Below are 23,499 nucleotides of genomic sequence, written 5' to 3' on the forward strand. Positions count from 1 at the left end.
AAAAAAACAAAGACAAAACACCACTTTTCTTTACCCCGTAATCCCTCTCGCTGAGCCTATTTCTCTGCTTGCTTTCATAGCAAAACTTCTTGAGAGTTCTACGTGGACTCTCTTTTCCTCCTCTTTGATTCATATGTTTTCCTATGAATAACCTCCATATTGCCAAATCTGATAAGAAATGCAAATCAAAATCACAATTGAGATATCACCCACAAATGTTAGGATGACTATTACCAAAAAACAGAAAATGGCAAGTGTTGGCAAGGATGTGGAGAAATTGGAACCCTTGTACACTGTTGGTGGGAATGCAAAATGGTGCAGCCACTATGGAAAACAGTATGGAGGTTCCTCAAAAAATTAAAAGTAGGGGCTGGCCCGGTGGTGTAGTGGTTAAGTTCAGCTCTCTCCGCTTCTGCAGCCCAGGTTTGCAGGTTCAGATCCTGGGTGCAGACATTCACCGCTTGTCAAGCCATGCTGTGGTAGCAACCCACATATAAAATAGAGGGAGATTGGCACAGATGTTAGTTCAAGGCCTCTCTTCCTCAAGCACAAAGGGGAAGATTGGCAGCAGATGTTAGCTTAGGGCCAGTCTTCCTCAAAAAAAAGAAAAATTAAAAATAGAGGCTGGCCTGGTGGTATAGTGGTGAAGTTCATTCGCTCCACTTTGGCGGCTGGGGTTTCATGGGTTCAGATCCCAGGTGTGGGCCGATACACCATTCATCAAGCCACTCTGTGGTGGCATCCCACGTACAAAAAGTAGAGGAAGATTGGGGCCAACCCGATGGCATAGTGGTTAAGTTCGTGTGCTCCACTTTGGCGACCTGGGGTTCAGAGGTTCAGATCCTGGGCATGGACCTAGCACCATTCGTCAAGCCACGCTGTGAAAGCATCCCACATACAGTAGAGGAAGATTAGCACAGATGTTAGCTCAGCGACAATCTTCCTCAAGCAAAAAGAGGAAGATTGGCAACAGGTGTGTTAGCTCAGGGTCAATCTTCCTCACCAAAACAAACCACATTAAAATAGGCTACCACATGATCCTGCAATTCTACTCCTGGGTATATATGCAAAGACTTGAAATTAGGATTGTGAAGAGATATCTACACTCCCACATTTATTGCAGCATTATTCACAATAGTCAAGATATAGAAACAACTCGAATGTCCATCAACAGACAAGTGGATAAAGAAAATGAGGAAAATGTGGGATATACACACAATTAAACATTATTCAAACTTAAAAATTAAGGAAATACTACCATTTGTAAAAGCATAGATGGACCCGGAACATATTATGCTAACTGAATACCATTCACAATCGCAACAAAAAGAATAAAATACCTCGGGGTAAATTTAACCAAGGAAGTGAAGGACCTATATAATGAATTGCAAGCCCTTTCTGAGAGAATTAGATGACGACATAAGGAGATGGAAAGACATTCCATGTACATGGATTGGAAGAATAAACATAGTTAAAATGTCCGTTCTACCTAAAGCAATCTACAGATTCAACGCTATCTCATCAGAATCCCAATGACATTCTTTACAGAATTGGAACAAAGAATCCTAAAATTTATATGGGGCCACAAAAGACCCCGAATTGCTAAAGCAATCCTGAGAAAAAAGAACAAAACGGGAGGCATCACAATCCCTGACTTCAAAACTTACTACAAAGCTACAGTAATCAAAACAGCATGGTACTGGTACAAAAACAGGTGAACAGATCACTGGAATAGAATTGAAAACCCAGAAATAAAACCACACATCTATGGACAGCTTATCTTCGACAAAGGAGCTGAGTGCATACAATGGAGAAAAGAAAGTCTTTTCCAAAAATGGTGCTGGGAAAACTGGAAAGCCACATGTAAAAGAATGGAAACTGACCATTCTTTTTCACCATTCACTAAAATAAACTCAAAATGGATCAAAGACCTAAAGGTGAGACCTGAAACCATAAGGCTTCTAGAAGAAAACGTAGGCAGTACACTCTTTGACATCAGTATTAAAAGGATCTTTTCGGACACCACGTCTTCTCAGAGAAGGGAAACAGTAGAAAGAGTAAACAAATGGGACTTCATCAGACTAAAGAGCTTCTTCAAGGCACATAAAACAGGATTGAAACAAAAAAACAACCCACTAACTGGGAAAAAATATTTGCAACTCATATATCTAACAAAGTCTTGATATCCATGATATATAAGGAACTCTCACAACTCAACAACAAAAAATCAAACAACCCGATCAAAAAATGGGCTGGAGACATGAACAGACATTTCTCCAAAGAAGATATACAGATGGCTAATAGGCACATGAAAAGACGCTCATCATCGCTGATCATCAGGAAAATGCAAATGAAAACTACACTGAGATATCACCTTACACCCATTAGAATGACAAAAATATCTAAATCTAATAGTAACAAATGTTGGAGAGGCTGTGGAGAGAATGGAACCCTCATACACTGCTGGTGGGAATGCAAACTACTGCAGCCACTATGGAAAACAGTATGGAGATTCCTCAAAAAACTAAAAATAGAACTACCATACGATCCAGCCATCCCACTACTGGGTATCTATCCAAAGAGCTTGAAGTCAGCAATCCCAAAAGTCCTATGCACCCCAATGTTCACTGCAGCATTATTTACAATAGCCAAGACATGGAAGCAACCTAAGTGCCCATCAACAGATGAATGGATAAAGAAGTTGTGGTATATATATACAATGGAATACTACTCAGCTGCAAAACAGAACAAAATCATCCCATTTGCAACAACATGGATGGACCTTGAGGGAATTACGTTAAGTGAAATAAGCCAGTTAGAGAAGGATAATCTCTGTATGACTCCACTCATAGGAGGAATTTAAAAATGTGGACAAAGAGAACGGATTAGTGGCTACCAGGGGAAAGGTGGGGTGGGGGGCGGACACAAAGGGTGAAATGGTGCACCTACAACACGAATGACAAACATTGATGTACAACTGTAATCACACAAGATGGTAACCTATCATTAACTCAATAAAAAAAAAGATATTATGCTAACTGAAACAAGTCAGTCACAGAATGACAAATATAGCATGATTTCTCCTATAGCAGGTATCTAAAATAGTCAAACTTAGACAAGCAGAAAATAGATGGGTGGTTGCCAGGGGACGGGAGTGGGGAAAATGGAGAGTTGTTGTTCAGCATAAAGTTTTAGTTATGCAGGATACATAAGTTCTAGAGATCTACAACATTATAAACTTAAGAGGATAAGTCTTATGTTAAATGTTCTGCCCACACACACACACACACACACAAAAGCAAAGGGACGTAAGAAATCCTTTGGAGGTGATGGATATATTTATTACCAGGATTGTGGTGATGGTATTGTAGGGGAGGAGGACATTTCCTCTCCCCAAATGGGGGTTCGTCTAGCTGGAGAACGAATTAAATTCACATGAGACAGAATAGCAAGAGAAAATTAAACAAAGCTTTACGAGGAACCATGGCCCGGGGCCTTTCTTCCCGAAGGAGGAAAGGGCACCAAAGAAGTGGGGTGCACACAGTTGTTATATACCCCCAAACGGGGTGTTTCACATGTGATTGAAATGTCCCTTTTACAATAGTCACGAGGCTGCTCTGTCAGCACAGCGCTTGATGGAAAGGGCAGATAGGTCTGCTGTCTCAGTGAGCGCCGCAGGGTGGCAAGTGTGTTGCCTCGGGCTGGGTGGGGGGTCACAGATGAGCGCTGCAATCTGTTCCCAGCCTAAAGAAAGATGCTTAATCTTTAAGGAGATGCCAACGTTGGGAGGGGGAGGGAAGTCAGTTACAGGAGGTTACCAGACTAGCACAATAAAATGCAGATTTTAAGTCCTTGCCTTTGGTATTGATTAAGAGTTTTTGGAGAGTAGGTCATCGCCTTTCTTCTTCCTGGTACAGAGAGGGAGGCACCTTTTACAGATAGAGATTTAAACCTTACAAATGTAAACGTGTCCTAACAAAGGGCAAGTTCCATTCCTCCTTCCCTGTCCCAGTTTATCAAAAGCAATCAGCCTCAAATAATCCTGATGCCAAAGAGACACATCCTGGGGTGGCCAATTCCAGGTCCCCACAGTATCATGGGTGTAAGCATATTGTCCAACTTCATCACAATGTATACATTAAATATGTACAATTTTTTAATGTTAATTATACCTCAATAAAGCTGAAAAAAATATAAATTCTCTGTTCTCTTAAATGAGTTCTTAGCAGCATTCAAAGCAGTTGAGCACCTGCTCCTTGAAATACTTTTCTTGTTGGGTTTCTGGATAGCCCATGCTTCTCTCACTTTTAGTGGCTCCTCTTATACTATCTAACCCCTAAATGTTGAAATCTATTTTTCCTATGCAGGTGATGGGGTTCAGGGCATGACCCCCCCCCCACCCCGCCCCCCGCAAGATGCACCACTCTGGTATGTGGATTATTTCAAGCTGAAGAAAATGAAGGCTCAGAAGACTCAGGAAGAACATTCCATCTTCTCCCCAACTGACTAAAAGAAATTTAAAATAAAGGCCAGTCCCCAGGACAAGCCATCACCTTAGATAACTCTGGGTATCTGGTAGACTGGGAGGATCCTTGCTCAGCCCATTCTTATCAAAGTTCTATTTACCAAACATTTGCTTTTCCATTTCCAGGAGTTGCCTTCCTCCCCTTTGAAGCTCCAAATCACTACCCCCAACATCCTCCTTGTCTGTAGCTGAAGAAATTTAAACAGGCAGCCTCAGCCAGATGACTGAGTTACTGTTTCTCCTGAGTTTCTCCCATGTATACATGCTATTAAACTTTGTTTGATTTTTCTCCTGCTAACCTGCCTTTTAAATTATTTGACCAGCCATAAGAACCTTAAGGAAAAGGGGGGGAATTCTCCCACTTCCCCAACACAGGTGATCTTAAATGGTTTATAAATTCTCAGGTTTATATCTGCATCCCAAATCTGAGTTCAACTTGTTTGTATTGACAAATAAAAATGGCAAGCAATAGGATATATTGGAGAATATGAGGAAGCCATTTGGTGTAAACCTAATTCGGCCTGACCTTGTCTTTCCAAAAGGGCCTGACCGTGGCTGTTGAGCATGCATTGTATATCTGCTTTAGATATTCCCTATGGCAAGAACAAAGGCCCTTGAGATAAAGGTGCAACTTCCCTCCCTCTCCCAAAGTTGGCATCTCCTTAAGGCTTAAGCGTCTTTCCTTAGGCTAGAAACTGATTGCTGTGCTCACCTGTGACTGCCCAGCTCGAGACAACAGACTTGCCTCCTGCTACGCCCTCTGAGATAGCAGACCTACTACCTGCTGTGTCCATCAAGTGCTGTGCTGACAGGGCAATCTTGTGACTATTGTGGGAGGGACATTTCAATCATATGTGAAACGTCCTGCTTGGGGGTATATAACCACTCTGTACACCTCACTTCTTTGGTGCCCTTTCTTCCTGTGGGAAGAAAGGCCCCGGGCCATGGTCCTCAGATTTCAGCTCAGAACAAATTCACCCAAATTTTCGTTTATAGATTGGTTATGGATTATTTTCATGGACAGTATCTAGCTGTTTAATTGACATCTTGACTAGGATGTCTTCATAACATAGTCAGAAGGAAATTCTAGATATCCAACTCTCTGCCACAGTCCCCCCAAAGTGCTCTTCCCTTATATTCCCCATCTCATTAAATGGCACCTCCATTTATCTAGTTATTAAAGCCAGCAACCTAAGAGTCTTCTTGATGCTTCTCTTCCCTAATTCCCACATAAACAAGACCTATCTTTTTGATCTACAAACACCATACTTGTTCAACCCCCCTTTATCTTGCCTAGAACAATGCTAGAGTTTACTGACTGATCTACTTTCACTTCCACTGTTGCCCGCTTCCAGTCCATTCTCCAAAAGTAGTCAGAGTCTCATTACCCTTCAGTGACTTCACATTGCACTTACCATGGCCTATAAAAATTAGGCTAATCTGATTCTTTCATGTCTCTCTATCCTCAAAGTGCTGGGAATACTGCAGTGAATGAAACAGGCAAGTCTTCTATTCTCATGGAGTATTCTGGGGGCTTTTTTGGGCAGGGGGTGGGGAATAGAATAAAGAAGTGCAGATAAATAAAACCATTTCTGAAAGTAAAGAGTACTATGAAGACAATTAAACAGGGGATTGTGCTGGACAGCAACTGATATTTGTGGTGGGTTTTAGACTGAGTGGTCAAGGATTGCCTCTCTGAAGGGACATTTGAACTGAATGATACAAAGGAATTTTTAGCACTTTCTAAGCAAAGGTTTATTTCTTGATTATATCATAATCTCATCAAGGATCATCTGGGAACTCTAGTTTTTATCTAATTCCAGGACCCAGGCTGAGAGAGCAGCCACCAAACTGAAACTTGCAGGTTGCTGTGACAAAAGGAAGTAAGATTCTGAAGGGCCTCACACCAGCAATGAAAAGCTCTAGTCTGTAAGTGACACAGATTTCTTCCACCTATACTTTATTAACCAGAACTATTCACATGACCCCACCCAAACCAAGAATCTGGGAATTGCAGTCCTACCATGTCCTGGAAGGCAGAGAATCAGAAATATTCGGAAAACATAATTAACTACTACTATAGTCCTTCATGTTCACAGGGGAAAATATAAAGGAGAGAAAGTCGTAGATACATGCATGGTAGTGGCAGGAGTTCTCCTACAACTGTGCAAGGCCATTAGAATTGCTAGTTCTGGTTCCTCTGGGAGGCATATGGTAGAAACAGAAGACAGTTTGGCGAAGCTTTCCGAGTCTTGCTGCTATCTGATCCCTCTAGTACTGAGGAAATGGTTTCTTACTGTTTTGCAGACCTGGAAGAATGAATCCACAGAATGTGACCTCATTCTCCCTACTCAGGATTCTAGTTGGCTCACTTCAGTCAAGTTGCCTTAAACTTTTCTAAAAGTCAAGAACAGTCTGGAAATACATATATTCTCCATAGCAACTTCTCAGAGCAAAAATCAAAGAAATGGGCACAAGACCGGCTCAATGTTTTTTATGAATGATTGATAATATTAATTTGAAGACTATTTCTTACATATTATACATCCATTTGTAGAGGGAGTAAAAGGTTCAATCAAGGTTATAGACACCACTAAGACATACCTGCTTTTTCTTCTAGTATTTCCAGTTTGTCTTTTTAAAAAACTTAATCCTTTGTTCTGTTTGAAATCTTTCAATTGTGAAATATTTCAGGACTGATATTAAATGTGACTAACACTAAGCCAAATACCTATGTGCCCAATACCCTGCTTATGAAATAAAATATTATAAAAATAGTCATAGGTCTTGTTTTTGCACGCTTTTTGGTGAGGAAGATTGGCCCTGAGCTAACATCTGTTGCCAACCTTCCTCTTTTTTTTCTCCCAAAGCCCCAGTACATAGTTCCATATCCTAGTTATAAGTCATTCTAGTTCTTCTATGTGGGAGGCTGCCACAGCATGGCTTGATGAGCGGTGTGTAGGTCTATGCCCAGGATCCGAACCAGCGAACCCCAGGCCGTGGAAGTGGAGAGCATGAACTTAACCACTCGGCCATGGGGCTGGCCCCCTATAGGTCTCTTTTTATACCTTATCACATTCCCCTTTCTCCCAGCTTCCCCAGAAGTAACCACTATTCTGAATTGAGAATTTATCCTTCTTGTGCTTTTCTTTGTAGTTTTACTACATCTGTATGTATCTGCTATCAATATGCAGTATTTTTGAGATTTGGGGTTCTGGCAATGACGGGGGAAAACAACTGGATGAAAAAGAAAACAACAAGACTTATCCTCCCACCACACACAACTAAGAAACCGGACAAAACATACAGTGGTGTCCAGATATTAGACAACAGTCAGTGAAAGATAATGATCTCTGAGAGAAATGAAACAAAAGATGTGAGCCATATTATTGCCCCAGCTTACAGCCTGGAGAGAATTTTTAGGCTATGTGCAGGCAGGAAGTACCCAAACGGAGCCTGCTGGTTCCAGGAGCTAAAGATACAGAGTTCATACAAGGAAATCTTATGAGCGTTTATGGGATGAAGTATGAGAGAAGACAGATCTGCACAGGAAGAGCTCCAAATGAGTACTGATCAATGCAGGTGTGTGAGGAAACTACTCAAGGCCAGTGAAAGACCATGAGAAAGATTCAAGCTAGCCATCCCAGAACTCACACAGGGCTGGTAATACTCTATATTCCCACTAGCCAAATAAAAAAAACCTCCTAATACAAGGACATTCTCAAAAGGGTATCACATCAGTGTTGGGACCAAATTAGTCCTATAGTAAAAGTTGTACTGGACCCACCTAACAAAGCAAGAAAGCAAGCCTCAAAATGGCAGAGTTGATTACAAATGGCTTAACTGAATCTCAAAACAAAGCCTGAAAATATTTTAGAAAAAAAATACAGAAACTCCAACAACTAAGAAAATAAAATTCACAATATGTGGCACTTGACAAAAAAAAATTACCAGATATGCAAGAGACAGGAAAATAAGACCTAAAATGAAAAGAAAAATCAATCAATATGAACAGACCCAGAGATGACAGAAATAGTTGGCAAGAATGTTTAAACACTTAGTATATAGTTCATATGTTCAAAAAGGATGAAAGATGAGCATTTTAAGGAGATATGGAAGATGTAAAAGAAATCTATTCCTCAGCAATATGAATTTACTTAACACTACTGAATTGTGCTACACTCATAAATGGTTAAGATGGTATATTTTATATTTTTAGCATGGTAAAAGAACCTTTGTTAATCTAAAAGGAAACAAACAAAACAAACCACAAATAAACATCTAGAACTGAAAATACAATGTCTGAGAAGAAAAATAGTATGGTTAAAATTATCAACAGGTTAGACACTGTAGAAGAAGATTAATGAACTTAAAGACAACAGAAATCATCTAAAATGAGAGAGAGGAAAGATTGGAAAAAAACAAATATCAGTGAGCTATAGAAAAACATCATGTGCCCTAATATAGATATAACTGCACTCCCAAAAAGGAGGAGAGGGATAGGACAAAAAATTTTGAAGGACTTACGGATGAAATTTTTCCAAATTTAATGAAAACCATAAACTCATATTTCCAAGAAGCTCAATGAACCCCAAGCAGAAGAAACAAAGAAAACTACACCAATGCACATCATAATCGTACTGCTTAAAATCAGTGATAAGGAAAAAACTTAAAAGCAGCCCAAAAAAAGACACGTGTACAGAAGAAAAATGAGAATTACAGCAGACTTCTCACTGGATTGAATGAAAGCCAGAAGACAACGGAGCAACACCTTTAAAGAGCTGAAAGAAAAATAATGGTTGCCCAGAATTCTATATACAGTAAACATACATTTCAGAAATGAAAATGAAATAAATACTATTTCAGACATATCAAAGCTAAAATTCATCACCAGCAGCCCAGCATTATAATAAATATTAAAGAAAATCCTCCAGACAGAAGAAAAATGATACCAACTATAAATCTGGATATACACAAGGAAATAAAGAGCACTGGAAACGGAAAGTTTGTGAGTAAATACAAAATACACTTTTCCCTAATTTTTAAATATCTTTAAAACATTACTGACCGGTTAAAACAAAAATGTAACAATGCATGTGGGGTTACTAATATATGTAGAAATAAAATGTATATCCACAATAACCTAAAATCTAGGAAAGGTGAAATGAAAGTAAACTATTGTAATGAGCTTATACTATACATGAAGGATAATAATATGATCAGAAGGTAGAGCATAATAAGTGAAAGATGTCTAATATAAACCCTAAAACAACTTATAAAATAAAGAAAACAAAGAGTACAGATAATATGAAAAGAATATTGACTTATTCCTAACAAGTGAATAAAGGAGATTAAATGGAATTAGAAAATGTAAAATTTTCTGCCTTCTAAAAGAAGGTAGAAAAAAAATACAAAGAGATCACAAATAAGAGAGAAAATGAATAAATAGCACAATGGTGCATTTGACCACTTTAATCACAACAACCAGTAATCATTTTAACTGTGAATGCTGTAAAAAAAATCAAAAGGTAGAGATTTTTGAAACATGAAAAGATAGAGACTGTCACGAAAAGGTAGAGACTGTCAAATTGTATGGAAAAGAAGAACAACACTAAATACATATTCACCTAATGACAGAACTTCAAGATACATAAAACAGAAAATGATAAAATTAAAAGAACTGCACCAATCCACAATTATAGCCACTATTATAGATGTCAATACCCTTCTCTCAATAAATGACAAATGAAGTAGACAGAAAAATCAGTAAAGGAAGACTTGAATAACTCTATCAACCAACATTCTACCTAACATTTTCCCAAATACAACTGGATCACTGACCAAGATAGACTGTAAGATTGGCCGTAAAGAAAGTCTCAATAAATGTAAAAGAATTCAAATAATAAAAACTATGCTTTCTGGCCACAACGGTATTACATTAGAAACTAACAACAAGCCAAAGCAATCTCGAGAAAAACCAACAAAGCTGGAGGTATCACAATCTCTGAATTCAAAACATACTACAAAACTACAGTAATCACAACAGCATGGTACTGGTACACAACACGCACACAGCTCGATGGAACAGAACTGAGAGTCCAGAAATAAAACCACACATTTACGGACAGCTAATTTTCGACAAAGGAGCTAGGTACAGACAATAGAGAAAGGAAAGTCTCTTCAATAAATGGTGTTGGGAAAACTGGACAGCCACAGGCAAAAGAATGAAAGTAGACTATTATCTTACACCATACACAAAAATCAACTCAAAATGGATTAAAGAGATGAATGTAAGACATGAAACCATAATACTCCTAGCTGAAAACATAGGCAGTATGCTCTTCAACATTAGTCTTAGCAGTATCTTTTTGAATACCATGTCTCCTCAGGCACTGGAAACAAAGAAAAAAATTAACAAACGGGACTACATCAAACTAAAAGTCTTCCCCATCAACAAAATGAAAAGACAACCCACCAACTAGGAGAAAGTATTTGCAAGTCATATATCCAATAAGGGGTTAATTTCCAAAATATATAAAGAACTCACACAACTCAACAACAACAAAACAAACAATCCAATCAAAAAATGGGCAGAGGATATGAACAGACATTTTTCCAAAGAAGATTTACAGATGGCCAACAGGCACATGAAAAGATGTTCAGGGGACGGTCCGTTGGCACAGCGGTTAAGTTCACACCTTCCACTTTGACAACCTGGGGTCTCCAGTTCAGATCCCGGGGGCAGACCTACACAATGCTTCTCAAGCCAGGCTGTGGCAGGCATCCCACATAAAATAGAGGAAGATGGGCACGGATGTTAGCTCAGGGCCAGTCTTCCTCAGCAAAAAAAGGAGGATTGGCAGCAGAAGTTAGCTCAGGGCTAATCTTCTCCAAAAAGGAAAGAAAAGAAAAGATGTTCAACATCACTGATAATTAGAGAAATGCAAACCAAAGCTACAATGAGATATCACCTCACGTCCATCGGAATGGCTATTACTAAAATGACACGAAATAACAAGAGTTGCAGAGGATGTGGAGAAAAGCGGAGCCTCATATACTGCTCGTGGGAATGCAAACTGCTACAGCCGCTACGGAAAACAGTATGGGGATTTCTCAAAATATTAAGAATAGAACTACCATACAATCCAGCTATTCCACTTCGGGGTAGATAGCCAAAGAAGACGAAAACACTAATTTGAAAAGATACATGTACCCCTATGTTCATTGCAGCATTATTCACAATAGCCACAACCGGGAAGCAACCTAAGTGCCCATCAACAGATGATGGATAAAGATGTGGTATATGTACACAATGGAATCCTACCCAGCCATAAAAAAGACGGAATTGTGCCATTTGCGACAACATGGATGGACCTTGAGGGTATTATGCTAAGTGAAATGTTAGACAGAGAAGGACAAATACTGTATGATTTCACTCATGTGGAATATAAACAAACAAACACACACACAGAAACAGAGAACAGATTGGTGGTTACCAAAGGAGAAGAGGGTGGGGGAAGGCCAAAAGGGGTAAAGGGGCACATATATATGGTGACAGATGGAAACTAGACTTTTGGTGGTGGACATGATGTAACTTATACAGAAGCTGAAATATAATGATGTACACCTGAAATTTACACAATATTAAAAACCAATGTGACCTCAATTACAAAAATTTTCAAACTCAGAGAAAACAGTATTTGAAAGAGAACTGAGGGGCTGGCCCCGTGGCCGAGTGGTTAACATCGCGCGCTCCGCTGCAGGCGGCCCAGTGTTTCGTTGGTTTGAATCCTGGGCGCGGACATGGCACTGCTCATCAAACCACGCTGAGGCAGCGTCCCACACGCCACAACTAGAAGGACCCACAACGAAGAATATACAACTATGTACCAGGGGGCTTTGGGGAGAAAAAGGAAAAAAATAAAATCTTAAAAAAAAAAAGATAACTGAAAAATCCGCATATATATGGAATCTAAACGTATTTCTAAATAACTCATGCATCAAAGAACAAATCCCAGAAGAAATTTTAAAATATTTTGAATAGAATGGAAATGAAAGCATGACATATCAAAATTTGTGGGGTATAGCCAGGCAGTTCTTAGAGGAAAATTTATAGCATTAAAAACTCATATTAGAAGAGAAGAAAATTCTCAAAACTATGGTTAAAGCTTAAGAAGCCAGAAAAAGAAGAGCAAAATAAACCCAAATAAGTAGGAAAGAAGTAAATAAAAGGAAGAAATCAATAAAAATAAAAAACAACCAAAAACGACAAAAAGGAGAGAAAACCAATTAAACCAAAAACGATTTGTCTGAGATCAATAAAATTGACAAATCTCAAGCAAGTCCTATAAGGATAAAAATGAGAAAAGACACAAATAAATAATATCAGGAAAGAGAGAGAAGACATCACTACAGAACCTTCAAACATTAAAAGTGATATGGGAATAGAGTAGACAATTTTACGCCAACAAACTAATGACTTAGATCGAATAGACAAATTCCTTGAAAGACACAAACTAGCCAAGTTGACTCAAGAAGTAATAGAGACAGGACTTCCAGAATGGTGGTATAAGGAGCTCGGCAGAACATTTCCCCATGAAACGATCATTTAAATGATCAAAATTGGAGCCAGCCTGTGGCACAGTGGTTAAGTTCGCACATTGCACTTTGGCGGCCCGGGGTTCGCCGCTTCGGATCCTGGGTGTGGACATGGCACCACTTGGCAAGCCATGCTGTGGTAGGCATCCCACATATAAAGTAGAGCAAGATGGGCACAGATGTTAGCTCAGGGCCAGTCTTCCTCAGCAAAAAAAGAGGAGGACTGGCAGCAGATGTTAGCTCAGGGATAATCTTCCTCAAAAAAAGAAAAATGGTAAAAATCATTATTATTTTTAAATTTAAATTTTCTGGAAATTGTCCTAATGGCATACAGCAAATTAAAAAACATTTATTCAGGAAAATCTAGTAAATCTGGGTAAAAACAGCAAGTCTGTGCCATTTGAGCCATGTCCCACTCCTACCTCCACCCCTCCTACAAGTCGGAGTGATCTAGCTTTACAAGAAAATGAGACCCTCTCTCTCCTCTTAGCTCGCAGTCTAGGGTGAGAGTTTCTCCCTGGGAGAGCAGGCTGCTGGAGTCTCTAACGTTCTCAGCTTCATGTTGCAGAAGTTCTATTCCAGGCAAATGTAGCCAAGAGGACTGGGGCTCTGTTACCCCAAGTAGCCCCTACTTGGAAGGTGGAACTCTACCACAGGTAGGAGCAGGTTGAAAACACCGGGCCCTGAGCACCCACACCCCAGCTTGCTGACAGGATGCAGGTTCCATACCAGGAAGTATGTCACGGGCTGAAGTGTGTTCCTGAAAAATTCGTATGTTGAAGTCCTAACTCCCAGTACCTCATAATGTGATTGTATTTGGAGAAAAGGTCTTTAATGAGGTAATTAAGCTAAAATGAGGTCATTAGGATGGGCTCTAATCCAAGATGACTGGCGTCCAAACAAGAAGAAGAAATTTGGACAAAGACTCGTCTAAAGGCAAGACCTCGTGAAGACACAGGGAGAAGACAGTAACCTACAAAACAAGGAGAGAGGCCTCAGAAGAAACAGCTCTGCCCACAACTTGATCTTGGACTCCTCACCTCCAGAACTGTGAAAAAATTAATTTCTGTAGTTTAAGCCCCCCAGTCTGTGGTAATTTGTTAAGGCAGCCCTAGCAAACTAATACAGATTTTGGTACCAGGATGTAGGGTGCTGCTTAACAGATACTTAAAATTGTGGAAGTGGCTTTAGAACTGGGGAATGGGTGGAGGCTGGAAGAGTTTTGAGGTGCAAGTTAGAAAAAGAAACCAAAATTGAAGATTTGAAAGTTCTCAACCTATCTACATTACAAAAAAATGAGAAAATCTGTTCTGGAGAGAACATCAAGGGTGTGGCTGGACAATCACTCACTAAAGGAGCCCAACAATAAATCTGAACCGAAAGATGGACAAACCAGAAAACTTAAACACAGACTGATGGAGATTATGCAATCTGAGGAGCAGAGAGAAAAAAGAACGAGGAAAAATGAACAGAGCCTTAGAGAATTGTGGAACACCATTAGGCACACCAACCTATGTGTAATGGAAGTAACAGAAGGAGAGGAGAGAGAGAAAAGAGCAGAAAAATATTGACTATGTAGTGATCGAAAACTTCCCAAATATGATAAAAACAATATATATCCCTGAAGCTCAACAAACTCGAAGTCGGATAAATGAAAGGAGGGCTACACCAAGACGCATCATGGTCAGATGTTGAAAGCTGAAAGTATATATCCAAAGGAGTTCAAAGCAGGGACTCAAACAGATATTTTTATGTCAATGTTCACTGAAGCATTATTCACTAAAACCAAAAGGTGAAAACAATCCAAGTGTCCATCCACAGATGAAAGGATAAGCAAAATGTAGTGCATATGTACAAAGGTATATTATTCAATGATAAAAAGGAATAAAGATCTGATACATGACACAGCATGGATGAACACTGAAAACATTATGCTAAATGAAATAAGCCATGCAAATGGACAAATACTGTATGAATCCACTTATATGAAGTATCTAGAATAGGCAAATTCATAGAAATAGAAAGTAGAGTAGACATAACCAGGGGTTAGAGAGAGGGTAGGGTGGAGACTTATTGCTTAACAATTACAGACTTTCTGTTGGCGGTGATGAAAAAGTTTTGAAAATAGTGGTGAAGGCTGCACAACATTTTGAATGGAATTAGTGCTACTGAATTGTACACTTAAAAATGGTTAAAATGACAAATTTTATGTTGAATATATTTTACCACAATTTTAAAAAATCAATAATGTAATATATCAAAACCCACTGAATTGTACACTTGTAATGGGTGAGTGGTATGGTATGTAAATTATATCTCAATAAAGCTGTTTTTTTTACCCTTAATAAAAAGATATAAAGAACATAACTAGCTTATGCCTACTAAGGAAATTGATTTCCACTTCAGGCCTAGATGACTTTATGGGTGAATTCTACTAAACATTTTTTTTCAAACTTTACAGAAGTATAATTGACAATAAAAATTGCATGTACTTAAGGTGTACAACGCAAACAGTTGATATACATATACATTGTGAAATGATTATTACAGTCAAGTTAACTAACACATCCATCATAGTTACTTTTTTGTTGTGTGTGGTGAGAACACTTCAGATCTACTGTCTTGGGGCTGGCCCAGTGGCATAGCAGTTAAGTTTGCGTGATCTGCTTTAGCGGCCCAGGGTTCACCGGTTCGGATCCTGGGCACGGACATGGGAACCACTTATCAAGCCATGCTGTGGCAGGCGTCCCACATGTAAAGTAGAGGAAGATGGGCACATATGTTAGCTAAGGGCCAATCTTCCTCAGCAAAAAGAGGAAGATTGGTGGCAGATGCTAGCTCAGAGCTAATCTTCCTCAAACAAAACTACTCTCTTAAAAAATTTCAAGTATACAATACAGTATTATTAACTATAATCACTATGCTGTACAATAGGACCCAAAGGTTATTTGTCTTATAACTACAAGTTTGTACCCTTTGACAAGCATTTCCCTATTCCCCCCCCACGTTCTTCCAAACATCCCAGAAGGGAGTATACCAGTTCTACGCAAAATCTTCCAGACTTTTAAAGAGGAAGGAATACCGTCCAACTCACTTTATGAAGCCAACATTATCCTGATACCAAAACCAGATAAAGACATTACAAGAAAAAAGAACTATAAACCAATATCCCTCATGAAAATAGATGGAAAAATTCTGCACAATTTTTGAACAAACAACTTATCATGAATTGAGTGAAAAAACAAAATATACCATGACCAAGTGGGGTTTAACCCAGGAATGCAAAGTTGACTTAATGTTAAAGTCAATTAATATAGTTTACCATATTAACAAACTAAAGAAAAAATAATCATTTTAATATATATATAAAAACATTCGATGCACAAAGATTCATTCAGTACAATAACTCTCAGCCAGCAAGGAATAAAAGGGAATTCTTTCCACCTGATAAAGAGTATCTACAAAAACCCTACAGTTGACATTATATTTCAGGATGCACGACTGAATGCTTTTACCCTAAGATCTGGAATGAAGCAACAATGTTTACCTACCACTTCTATTGGAGGTCCTAGACAGTACCGTAAGGCAAAAGAAAAAAATCAAACATGCAGATTGGAAAAGAAGTAAAACTGTCTTTATTTTCAAGTGCATAATTGTCTAAGAAAACCCTGAGGAATCTACAAATAAAAGCTACTAGAACTTTTAAGTGAGTATAGCAAGACTGCAGATATGAGGTCAATATGCAAAAATTAGTTACATTTCTATGTCTAGCAATAAATGGTCAAACTGAAATTTAAAGTACCATTTTCAATAACATAAACATGGATTTTCTAGGAATAAATTTGATAAAAGATATTCAGGACTATACACTGAGAAGTGTAAAACATTGCTGACAGAAATCCAAGATTACCTTAATAAATGGACAGAGATACTGGTTCATGGATCGGAAGACTCAGTTGTCATTTTTCCTCAAATTGACCTGTAGATTTGAGAGAATCTCAATGAAAATCTCAATAGGTTCTTTTGAAGAAATAAATTAGTCAACCCTAAAATGAATATGGAACTACAAAGGATATAGAATAGCCAAACAACTTGGAAATAGAAGAGCAAAGTAGAAGGACTAAAACTACTTGATTCCAAGCTTATCAGAAAGAGACAGTAATCCAGACAATGTGGTATTGGAATAGTCACAGGCCAGTGGAACACCATAGAGAGTTCAGAAGTAGACTTACAAATTTATGGACAATAGATTTTTAAAATAACAGTTTTATTAAGATATAATTCACATACAATACAATTCACGCATTTTAAATGTACGATTAAATGGTTTTTCGTATATTCAGAGAGTTGCGCAACCATCATTACTATTTAATTTTAGAAAATTTAGGTCACCCACAAAAGAAACCCTGTATCAATTAGCAGTCACTCCCCATTTCCTCCTGAATCCTCCTACCCTGGCCCTAGGCAGCCACCAATCTACTTTCTGTTTCAATGCACTCGCCTATTCTAGACATTTCACATAAATGGTATCATACAATATGTGGTCTTTTGTGACTGGATTCTTCACTTAGTTTAATGCTTTCAATGTTGTAGCATGTATCATTTCTTTTCCTTGCTTAGTAATATTTCATTGTATGGATATACCACCTTTTGGTTATTTATTCATGAGTTGATGGACATTTGCTTCCCCTTTGGGGCTTTTACAAATCATTCTGCTATGAGCATTTGTTTACAAGTTTTTGCGAGGACATACGTTTTCAGTTATCTTGGTTATATACTTGGGAGTGAAATTGCTGGGTAACTTTATGTTTAACCTTTTGAAGAACTGCCAGACTTTGGAAAATATCCCAAGCAGCTGCACTATTTTACATTCCCAACAGCATGAATGTTCCAATTTTTCTACACCCTAGCCAACACTTACCTGTCTTTTGTGATTATGGCCATCCAAGCAGATGTGAAGTGGTATCTCATTTGGTTTTAATTTGCATTTCCCTATTAGTTAATTATGTTGAGTATGTTTTCATGTGTTTATTGGCCATTTGTATATCTTCTTTGGAGAAATGTCTATTCAAATCTGAGAAACCATTGCCTAATCCAAGGTCACAAAGATTTAAATCTACGTAGTCTTGTAAGAGTTTATAGGTTTAGCTCTTACGTTTAGCTCTTTGATCCATTTGAGTAAATTTTTGTATATGGTATGAGATAGCTGTACAACTTCATTCTTTTTATGTGGCTATCCTGTGGACAAATGATTTTTGACAAAGAAGCCAAGAGAATTCAAAGAGGAAATGATCATCTTTTCAATAAATGGTGATAGGAAATTGGAGAGCCATACGCAAAAAAAGGTCTTAATCGTTTCACACCATATGGAAATATTAGTTCAAAATGGATCATAATAAGTGTCTAAATATAAGAGCCAAAATTATAAATTTTCTAGAAGAAAATATAGGAGAAAATCTTAGTGATGTTGGGTTAAGCAAAAATTTCTTAAATAAAGCATAAACTAAAATAAAAGGCATAAACTATAAAAGAAAAGTCAATAAATTTGACTTCATGAAACTTAAAAATTTTTGTTCCTTAAAAGACACATAAGAAAATAGACGATCCAGCCACAGATTAAGAGAAAGTGTTTTCAAAACATGTATCTGACAAAGTAACTGTATCTAGAATAGACATAAAATTCTTACAACTCAATAATAATAAGACAATCCAGTTTATCACATGGGCAAAAGATTTGATCAGATGTTTAAACTAACTATTTTGGAAAACATTTTGGCAGGTTCTTAAACAGTCAAGACTTCACCTTCCAGTTGATTCAGTAGTCCCACTCCTAGAGAAATGTGAACATACATGCACATGAAAACTTGTACAAGATTCTTTATAGCAGCTTTATTTGTAATAGCCCCAAACCGGAAACAACTCAAAAGCCCATCAGCGGGGGAACAGATAAACAAATTGTGTTATATCTATATAATGGGTGCTACTTAGCAATAAAAGAAATGACAACTGATACAACAACATGGATGAATCTCTAAACAGTGATGCTGAGAGAAAGAAGTGTTAGAAAATGCAAACAAATCTATTGTGACAAAATAATTAGAGGTTTCCTGGGGATGGGGCACAGAGGGAAGAGACAGGGATAGACTACAAAGGAGCATGAGAAGTTTTGTGTGTGATGGATATGTTCCTTATTTTGATTGTGGTTATAGTTTGAGTAGTATATAATAAAACAAAATTTATCAAATTGTACACTTTAGGTATGTGCAGTTCATTGTACATCACATATCTTAATAAAACATCGGAAAGAAACAATATATGGTACTTTAACGTGTTTTCACATATAAATGAATTTATCTGTTTTCTTGTTGATGAGTGTCTAGGTTGTTCTCAGTTTTCAATTTAGGAAGAGCGCTGCAGTTAATATTCTTATATGTCTCTCTGTGTACGTACATGTGAGGGTTTCCAAAGTAGGCCCCCAGAGTAGAGTTGCTGGGTCATAGCTATGCACATCTGCCACTTTACTGGATCTTCCCAAATTGTTCTTCAGGGTCATTCCCTTTTATACCACACACCATTAGCAGTGTACGCAATTTAAGCTTGTTCCACTCTTTCCAATATCATGGATCTAAAGTAATAAATTGTTTTAATTTGTACTTCTTTAATTATTAGAAAAGTTGGGCACTTCCTTGTAAATGCTAGTCATTTGAATTTCTGGATACTGACTAAAATTTGGTGGGAGGAATAATGGAGGAACCACCTGAATTTTCTCCCAAATGTAGCCAATTACTTTAATATCATTTGCTGAAAAATTATCATTTTCCACTGATTTGAAATGCCACCTCTAATATGTACTTATTTCTCCCGTGTGCTTTTTTTTTTCCCTGGAGTTTTAATTCTGTTCTAGAAATAAATCTGAGTAACTAAGGGCATTCAGTAAATGACCTGATCTGCTTATCCTTGCCTACATTGGTAATTTACTCTTGTAATTTTTGTAATTCTAGATGATGTTGACGAGGAGGGAAAAAATTTTTTCCTTTACTTTCTCAGGTTCAATAACTGGGGTCTTGCAAATTGAACTGACAAAAGACAGATTAACAGGAGAAAAAGGTTTATTTCATATGCATATGGTGGAGGGGCCTCAGAAATGACATGAAAATCCTAAAGAGGCAGTCAGACTGTTACCATTTTAACAAAGGGAAATAAATTTGTGAAGAAATGACAAGACAAAGGAAAAGAAGTTTGAGCTTCTAAGGGTGGTAAATTGTGAGGAGGTAAATATAGGGGGAAACTAAGGAAAGATAAAGGTTATTTATTAAAATTTGTTTGTGCAGGCTCATGTTGGTGCCGATTTTCTGTCTTCTTCATAGCCATAAAACTCCCTTAGGAGAAGAGATTTATGGCAGCCCTCAGTTTTTAGAAGTTTCTGCTCTTAGTCAGAGAAAGAATCTCCAAGAAGGCTTCTTTCTGTATCTGTTGATTCTCAATGGCCTTAACTCAAAATAATCCATATGGCATATTTTGGGTGGTGCATTCTAATCCCCTTCAATAAACTGCCAATTACTCTATTTCTTTTTTAACATTCCTGGATACTCCTACATGTTTATGAATTTTAGAATTAGTTTTTCAGATTAAAAGAATTTCCAGAACGAAAAGAAACAACTGGGTTCAAGCAGAACAAGAATTCATAACCTGGGACTGAATAAGCTGAGAAGGATAGTTATAATTTTTACGACTTCTTGTTTGAAACATTTCTGGTTCTTTAGTGTTTTGTTTTTCCAGATTTAAGGAAACTTTTTCTCTTAAGCTACCTATGATTTACAATTGGTAAAGTATACCTTTGTAAACAAAGAGGAAACATTTACTTTTTCTCCCTGTATGATCCCTCCAGAATTTAGAAACTCAAGTGTTCTTTTCATGGCAATACAGTAAGTTACTTGCATAATTTCAAGAAGAATCTGTTCTCCTTCTAACAGGGTACAATTGAAAACATTGGCTATGTTACCAAGGCTTTGACTGGAATGTCATAGTTGAGAGAGATATGCATAGATTCAGACATGACCAGACAGCTGTAAGGAACTGCTTGAAACTTGGCTTGGCTTCCTGGCCTCAGAGGCTTTGAAAGAGTCAAATCTGAGATTCCTTATAAAAAGTTCCAGCAAAGCAGTCTTAAAAGAGCTTATGTGGTCAATCACCATTCTTGCTACACTCATGTAAATAATCAGGCCAAGTTTAATACAAACAAATTAGTTTTACTCTGATTATCTTTGGTAAAAAATGGGGTAATTGTAGAGAGAAAAATTATATTTGCACCTTTGTAGATATTTAGATTCTAACCCTGTTAATCGTCTTTGAGGTTTTGTTATATACCTGTAAACTGAACTGGATCCTAAATTCTTCCAATTTTCCCAAATATCTGGCTACCACTCTCCAACCTAATGTTTCCTATTTCCTCCCATCCTTCTGATTTGGAATCACTGAGACCAAAGACTGTCCTTGAATCTCCTTGGGAAGGACTATACTAGGTCTTCCTCCCGACCCAGATGGCAGCCAAACCTCCAGGACTTAAACCTTGGCTACACATCTCACAGTGGAAGAAAGCTCCTCCTGACCTCTGGTCCTTTACAAACACTGAAGACCTCTGAATCAAACTGATGAGCAGGAGAAGCAGCTGACATTGACGTAGACTGCTTCCACCCAAGACACCAGATCAAGATTTCCCATTGTAACTAAACATGAAACACTGTCTTCCTCTCTTTCTTTCCTTTACTCTGGCATTGGCCTGGCAAGATAATGCCACCATCATATCTCCCAAGCCATTACTAAGGGAGAGCAACCTTTCAGACAGCTGGATTCATCATCAAAAACTCCAATCTGTTCATGATGCTGGAACCCATGAACAATGCCACCTGAGCAGTAATGGTTTATGCCCCAACAGGATTTAATTTCATCGGTGGTGGTGATCATTCTCCTTGGACCTATAAATGCTTAGATGGCTAACACATAACTGGGCAACGCCCCTTAGGTTATCTAACTGTGCCACTCAACTGTTCTCAAATAGGCTAAGACACTTCATTGGTCAACTCCCCTAATCATCCAATTCGAAAAGACCTGCCAGGAGGCCTTCATGATTCAGGATGTGCTTCTTTTGGCAGGTCCCTACTTCCTTTGTTAGGAGTGAGTACAAATGAGCCTGTGATCAGAAATCCCTCCTTAACTCTTGAAAGTATTACAGAATTCGCTGCTAAAGCAATAGCTGCCCAATGAAAATCTCTAGACTCTCAGCTCAAAGTAGTTCTTGATAATATGACAGCCCTTGATCATTTGTTAGCTGAGCAAGGATGTGTCTGTGCTGTGGCCACCACCCGCTGCACCTGGATTAACACTTCTGGGGAAGCTGAAATTTAGTTACATAAAATCACTGAGTACGCACTTGGCTTAAAAAGGTGACTCCTTCAACAGAGTATTTCTTTCACTTATTGGATTTTGATTGGTTTGGGTCTTGGGGACCATGGCTCTGAAGTGCACTCCAGACATGGGAATTATCCTACCAGTAACAGTCATAGTAATCTCCCTGATGCACTGTATTCTCTCAAAAGCTTTAAATGCGTGTTTGCAGCTGCTAACCATCAAGCAAATGAATGTGAAGTCGTGACCTGTGAATACCACAGGATTCAGCAGAAAACCTCATGACCTGTGACTATAACACGGAGAAACAGTAAAAGCTGCGAGACCAACAGAGCGGTAGCTGAGAGTGGCACTAATGCCTTAAATTTTGATCACATCTTTCAAGTTATGCTAAGAGTCTCATGCAAAGGGGGAGAACTGTTAAAAAAGAAAAAACAGGAACAAAATGGTGTCACTTGTGCTAAGTCCCACATCAATAAATCAAGACTTAATTGCACTTTCAGTCTCTCACAGGAATGTGACCTTTAACTAGTCAATCTGGAATTACCTGGTCGGCATGAGTGAGTAATCTGCCTCATAGATCCCCACACCACTCTTCCCCAAAGGAAGGTGATCTTGCCCGAATCTGCTCTTTGCTAGAAACTTCCTTTATTCTGTCCCTTCTGCCCATAACAGCCTTCCACTCTGCATAGCTCCTTTGACCTCCCTTCTATTTGCTAGCTGGGATGCTGCTCAATTCATGAATTGTTGAATAGAGCCAATTCGATCTTCAAATTTACTCAGTTGGCTTTTGCTTTAAACACCTTAGCATAATCATCCTCTGAAAATAATGCTAATTTTGTCTTTTCTCTATTACTATATTTCTTTCTTTCTCTTATCTGGGGGACAAAGAGATTAATTAGAACACTAAGGTTCCTTAGAGGATGTAAGACTTCGGTGAATCTTGCAGGAATAGCAGCATTTGGACTGGC

The 23,499-nt window shown here is 38.3% G+C and overlaps 1 protein-coding gene and 1 long non-coding RNA gene across 2 annotated transcripts in view; one reads left to right on the plus strand and one right to left on the minus strand.

Annotated features, from left to right (window-relative positions):
* Nucleotides 1–23,499, minus strand: part of LOC123283960 (large ribosomal subunit protein uL15m-like) — a 64,536-nt gene that overhangs the window by 15,572 nt on the left and 25,465 nt on the right. The gene's annotated exons all lie outside the window — the stretch shown is intronic.
* Nucleotides 4–16,020, plus strand: LOC139039827 (uncharacterized). Its single transcript, XR_011493036.1, has 2 exons — nucleotides 4–6,454; nucleotides 6,833–16,020. It is a non-coding gene; the product is annotated as an uncharacterized lncRNA (long non-coding RNA).

This window comes from Equus asinus, chromosome 12 (genome assembly GCF_041296235.1).
Source record: "Equus asinus isolate D_3611 breed Donkey chromosome 12, EquAss-T2T_v2, whole genome shotgun sequence".
NCBI classification, from domain to species: domain Eukaryota; kingdom Metazoa; phylum Chordata; class Mammalia; order Perissodactyla; family Equidae; genus Equus; species Equus asinus.